We start from the raw sequence: 6674 nt of genomic DNA on the forward strand, positions 1-6674 counted from the left end.
GATATGCTGCCTTTCGATTTCAGAGTTTTTTTTATCTGCTCTAATAAACAGTCAGATTTCGTAACTTAGGCAAGGTCTGCCCTACTTGCTTCTCCCAAATTCGAATATAAAATAAGCCCCAGTCAACAAGGCATGCATGACGTAATTACAGGGAAGATTAAAAAACAATTATTCTTATTTGTTTGCTTTTTTTAAACAGATGTGATTTAGAACTGTGAGAGAGAAAGAGAAAACTGAAGAGGAATTTTAGCTTATAATGATATTTGGAAAAAAAAACAACAAACTTGATCTGCAAGTTCCATGAACGCAATGGGTTAAAAAAAAAAAAAAAAACAGTTCGGATTGAATTATGGGTTGGTCACCAGATCTTCAACACACACTAATTGGGAGTTGCGAAGAACACAGGTTCAAGTTCACCTCCTGCCCCAACACAGTGTATGAACAGGATTTATGATTTCTCAGGAAGTAAAAAACACATCAATCTTTTAAGGTAGGCCATAAATGACAGAAGGTGATGAACCATTCCCCTTTTGTGACATAAACAGAGATACCATCAAGGCAGGAGTGTAGGACTCACCAGCTTCTGTAGCTGAAACGTATTTAGGGAACAGATTTGTTTTCATATAACAAGAGCAATCTAGTCCTAAGGTCTAGGACAGGGGTAGGCAACCTTTTAGCAGCACTGTGCCGATACAGGATTGTGATGTCCCGTAGCGTGCCGGTCCTATTTTTTTTTTTAATCGAGGGGTGTATGCTGCCATATTCTGCTTGTTATTTTTACTGTATTTGCTTTGTATCGTTGTATGTGTGCATTTAAGCAGGGCCGTCTTTAATAGTGACTGGACCCTGGGCAAAGCATTTGCTTGGGGCCCCCTGGACCCTGTCCCCCCTCCTCAGGCATGCAATCACGTCCTCCATCTCAACACAGTGGCGGATCTAAAGTAGAGAGGTGCAAGAATTTTTGGGGGTCTCCCTGTTGCACGGGTGATTAAAAGGTAGATCCCCCATCTGTCGTGCAACTCCAGAAATGCATTGACAGCTGGGGCTCTACCATTTACCCATGTTTGCAGGTCTGTATTTAGCACTAAGCAGTTTTTGTGTGTTTGAATGCAAACAGGTTTTTGTATGGAATATGTTTGTATGTGGTGTTGGCGTGATTGCAAGCATGTATTTGTGTAGTGTTGGTTTTTGAATGCAGGGGTGTATTTACATATAATTTTGGTGTGTAACACAGACATGTGTTTGTACGTAGTGTTGAAATTTGAATGCAGGGGTGTATTTGTGTGTAGTGTTAGTGTGTGAATGCTGAGATGTATGCACATATATACGCACACACACACACACAGATCTATACACACTGAAATGCGCACACACACACAGACACACAGACATACTGACACACAGACATACTGACACACAGACACAGACATGCTGACATACAAACATACTGACACACACAGACATACTGACACACACAGACATACTGACACATGCTGACACACACAGATGACACACACACACACACACACACAGACATACTAACACACACACTGACAGACATACTGACACAGACATACACTTTAAAACCCACCCTCCAGTTTCCTACCTTTCCTGCTCGTGGCTGAAGGTGTTGGGAGTTGGAGTCTAGAGCTCTCGGCCAGCCCCCCTCCAATCAGCCTACTCTTCTTTCCCGCGCGCTCCTCTCTTTGTGGGAGGAAATGATGCACGGTCGTCACTTCCTCCCAGGCTGCTGCCGAAAAGCAAGGGGCCCGCTCACGCTGTTAAAGCGCCTCAGCGTGCGACAGGGCCCCTGCTGACAGAAGCCCACCGGGTGGTCCTTTGCGCATGGGCAACGCGGTGGGCCTCCTTAGTGTGCAGATTACCGGCCAGAGGGTAAGAAATAGTTGAGGCCAGCAGGGCTCACGGTGCAGCTGGCGAGTTTGCCCCACGTTAAAGACGGCCCTGCGTGTACGAGCTATTATATTGTATATGTTCATGAGTAGTTTATGGTATTGTGTATGATACATATGAATGTGGGCTGTGTATGGAGGCTGCTTGTGAAATTGTGTATGTGTGTGGATGGATATGTCACAGTGTGTGTTTGGTAGTGTGTGGGGGCTGTTTGGGGTATTGCATGTGGGGTTGTGTGCATGTATATGGATTGTTAGTGGTGTTTCATTTGTGCAGATTGTGTGCATGTTTGTGTGTGGGCTGTCCGTATTATTTGTATGAGGGGAGGGTTATTCTGCATTTCTGTGTATATCTAGCAATGTGGGTGGCTTCCAGTGGGGACTAGGCCGGCCACGGGAATGTCAAGTATAGGAGCTGCAACAGCAACTGCGAGCTGCTCTACTACAGTGTGGATTCCTATTCAGAAGTGCTGGGAGGACGTGATCTGAGATTACTTCCTCTACGTGCTGCAATGCATAAATTGAGGATTGTCCTTTACTACCTTTTCGGATTAACAGATATCTGAAATTTTACTGGGACTCCTGATAGGTCAGAGCCTGTTTGGCTCTAGCAGCCTTGAGTGCCATGCAAAGACACCTCGAGTGCCGTGCATGGCACTAGTGCCGTAGGTTGCCTACCCCTGGTCTAGGATCTCACGTAGTTTGAAGGTCCACATAGAACCCGGTGGGGCTGTCCAAGTTTATCTGTCTTAGTTCGGACAGGTCTGCTAAAACGGTTATAAAAATAAAATAAAAATAAAAAAACTCATTAACATCTACAGAGTTTTTTTAGGCAGCTGTGGGTCACAGAGCAAGCACGGATGGTCTGACGGTGAATAGCTCTGCATTAAGTGCACTTAGTAAATCTGTGGACCAGAGACCATACTAAAACACCACTAAATACCTGCCACATGTCAGTCAGTGTCCATCTCAAAACACACAAAACATGAATCCAGGGCTGGAGAAACAGTAGATGCCAAGATATTGCAGAATTGCAACTTTCATGATGCTTTGCTATTGCAAAGAGTGGCAAAGCACCATGGCACTTGTATTTCTATAACATCTGGGCATCTACCACTTTCCCAGTCGTGGAGACAACTCCCAGCATAGGGACTGCACACTTCTAAAGAATAAACAACTGAAGATCCCAGTGGTGCAACAATGGGCTCAGGCTGGCCAAACCCTTTTCTTCTGGAGACATATCCCGTCTTCCCACCAGAAACAGTTCTCCAGCTTTAGCCACTTAGTACTGACCTCCTGTGTAGTTCCACACCTGCCTGCCCAAGATTGGCCTCTTTTGACAATCCAGCTCCTGCTCGCCCCAAAAAGCTCCACTTTGAAGGGCCTACCCAATATAGACTACCTCTGAAACTCCCAAATCTGCCCGCCATGGATAAAATATCTTTGACAGTCCAATTTCTGCCCATCCTGGATACAGTATCTCCGACAATCCAACACCTCATCATCTGGGATAGACCAGTTACTACAAGTCAACGAGTGGTCTACAACAATCTTGTTTGGCCAAACACCAGAGCTTCTGGATTGCATTCACCTTCGTTTCAGAACCAAAGTAAATTTAGTAGATTATTTAAATACAATTATTATTATAATTAAAGAGCCACTGATCACTCAAAGGTAGAGACTGGGAAAAAAAATGTCAAATGGCAGAAACCCCAACTCTTGCAAAGAAGACTGAGTATCTCTAAGAGAAGCTCTCTATTCTAACGAATACAGTAACAAGTTCAAAATAAACTTCAAGGGTACAATGGCCAGTAGCCCACCCATGCCAAGGGTCCTCTCCATGAGTAACACCATTGTGATAAAGAAAGTTACTAAATCGAAAACCATCAATTCAAATTGCAAACCGGAGCCGAAGACAAGCTGAGCTGGAATTGTTTTTCCCCAACTCTCCTTTCGAAGTGAATTTTATGCCGATAAATCACTGTTTAGCAAATCAATACAAAGTGTACACCACGGCTGAGAATTCTTTGTTTACTTATTAAACAAATTCAGTCCATTTCCATCAATAAATGAATAATCCGTTTGGCTTTAATAATAAAAGATAAAAAAACAAAAAAAAAAACATATTTGCTGCTTAACAAATATTCCAATCAGATCGGTGCACGCAGGCAGAATGCGAGAAGCAACAACAGTAGTAGCATCGAGACATCCTGCTAAAAATATTCAAATATCTATAAATATGTCTATAGCTATAAATATGTTTATACGCCGTTATCCAGCACCTAAGTGGGAGGTTTGCCAAATTCTAAAAATGGGTCCATGGCTCCAAAAAACAAACAGTCTGATAGATATCAATCTTATTAAATAGGTCAAAGGATAGAGTGCATTATATTTTCACTGCAAGTTTAACCGTCAACATTAAACCAATTATATATCCACATTCATTTATTTATTTATTTATTTATTTATTTATTTATTACCAGGAAGGATACGTTTACATTTTTTCCTTATTTTGTGTCCAAACGGATAACCATCTGGATGCTTCACAAGTGGAAGCACAAAATAGAATTTTCTCGCTTAGATGGGATAAGTTACCCAAAATGTTTAGCTTTCGTAAGCAGCAACATGATTTTAAAAAACATGCCAAGATAGCGAGGCTTCTAATGTCCCCCCCCCCCTCTGCCCCCCTCCCCTCGCCAGGGGGTACTAATAAGGTACAGATGTTGCCAGCTAGTGAAGTAATAATCGCCGGTTACAAGGTGCATCTCTGAGAGGGACAGGTTATTAAATCGGAGATAACAGTGTCCCAAATAATGCCAACGGGTGACATAATTCTGGCAGTGACGCTGTTTTCTCTTTAACAGGTGAAAGTGATTTAATAACAATTATAGATACATTAACTCTAACCTGGAAAGAGCACAAGATAATGACCGTCTTCCCCAAAAAAGCCCTCTTTATTGCTCCTCCGAAATACTTTTCTAGACTCCCAGGTTTTAACAAGATAAAAATGGGCAGTTCAGCTTTAAAATAAAATTAACATACCTTGTACAGATTATATACGAGCTACGAATAGTCGCCAAGTGTCAGAGAATCTCAAAAAAAAAAAAATGTAAAAAAATATTAAATTGCAATTCCACTTCTTAAACACTACTCTTCTCAACTAATTGAGGTTTTAACTACACTATGCGACCCCAGAAAATATCCGTATCTTGTCACTTCTTCCTCTCGGTTAAAGTCGTGTCTTTGGCTTTCGCAGTCTGCATCCAGATGTGGCGATGCATCCAGTTGTACAGTCCAATATAAACAACACCCTCTCCGCCAAATATCACTCTACCCCTTGGTACCTTGGTATTTTTCCCACTGGCCTTTCGTGAATTTCCTCGGTTGTAACCGAGCGGTCGACCTTTTCAGGGTAAGAATAATGTTCAACGTTTTGCAACGCAATGATCTGCTCATCCCAGTGACAAGCAAAAGGGTTAATGGAGGAGTGGCCGGTTGGCTACAAAGTGGAACCCTTTCGAGGGCTGTACATTTTTGAGGGCATTACACAGTTCTTGTGCCAGAGTCTGCTTTCCGGCACTGAAGGTGGTTAAACTAATTTAGAAAAATAAAACGAAGAAGAAAAAAAAAAAAACAATAACACAAGGCAATAACCCAGCTCTCCCCGCAGGGGCCTCCCAGCCCCACTCTACTCCCAGAGGCTCATGGCCGGTGACACCCAGGCTCTTGTTATGATTGCTCCTGCTCCTATCCACCGTGCTGGGGCAGCTCACCTCCAACCCTTCAGAGGGCATTAAGGGGCTGACGAGTCCATTTAAAGGGCAACTATCAGCACAAACGCGTACGGTCACTTTTAACCCCTCTAGAACCACAGAGGCCTTGCCAGACCTTGAGAAGAAAAAGCACTTATAAAAACATTATTACCATGGTTATTATTTAGCCCCAAGAGCACACATAGCTGTAAATATTTAGCTCTGATAGGCAGGGCCCTCATATAGTCCCTATTGATCTGTACAAAGTGTGTGTATTTACTTCCCCCAAGCCATGCTGCGCTACAGAGGACGTTGGTGCTATAAAAACAAACATTTGTGGCTGTTAAAGCAGCATTTGATCAATGTGTGCCCAGAATGAGACAGTGCCATCTCCACAGGGAGGCAATCACTGTGACCATGACAGGAAGAGCTGATCCACTTACCTACACAGGCTGAGCCCAGGATCTGCAGATCTGCCCCCTCTCCTGGTTCCCCCCTCCCTTCTCCTCCTGGAGGGGAGTCTTTGGATCTCCTTCCCCCCAAAATAAAAGCTTTCACAGCCCCAGTCTTCCCTCTGCTTCCTACTGTATCCCTTCCTTCCTCTTCCTCCCCCCTCTGCTACAATGTAACTCAATTTCAGCCAGCAAAAAAAAAAAAAAAAACACACATACAATGTATCTGCTAATGCTAACACAGCAAGATGATGGACAAGCCACAGCAGCCAATGCGGAGGCAGAGTCTAGTGACAGCCGGCCAATAGAAAGCCGGGGGGAGGCGGGCTCAGTGGCAGTGTTTAGCTGTAGTCTAGGTTGTCACTGTAGGGTTAGGTTGCAGTGTGTTGCTGTGAATCCCTCCGCCTGGATAGATAGGCTGACAGATTTAACCCTTTACTGCCCAGAAAGAGCTGACTAGAGCCCTGCAGGGCTGCAAGGGGTTAATCAAGTAACAGAAACCCATGCAGTCACACAGCATTTAGACATATACAACATCTCTTCCAAAGAGAAGCCTGGGA

General features: G+C 43.6%; 1 protein-coding gene across 4 annotated transcripts in view; it reads right to left on the bottom strand.

The window, feature by feature from the left end:
• MEF2D (myocyte enhancer factor 2D) overlaps positions 1–6263 on the bottom strand; it is a 151766-nt gene extending 145503 nt beyond the window's left edge. Inside the window, exon 1 of one of the 4 annotated variants that reach the window (XM_063439464.1) lies at positions 6106–6263. The gene's annotated coding sequence lies outside the window, so the exon portion shown is untranslated. Of the gene's footprint in view, positions 1–4952; positions 5369–6105 lie in introns of those variants that run through there. The other 3 variants (XM_063439467.1, XM_063439462.1, XM_063439468.1) reach the window with 3 other exon arrangements.
• Positions 6264–6674: the final 411 nt, after the last annotated feature.

The sequence above is a fragment of the Pelobates fuscus genome, chromosome 13 (genome assembly GCF_036172605.1).
Source record: "Pelobates fuscus isolate aPelFus1 chromosome 13, aPelFus1.pri, whole genome shotgun sequence".
Lineage (NCBI taxonomy): Eukaryota > Metazoa > Chordata > Amphibia > Anura > Pelobatidae > Pelobates > Pelobates fuscus.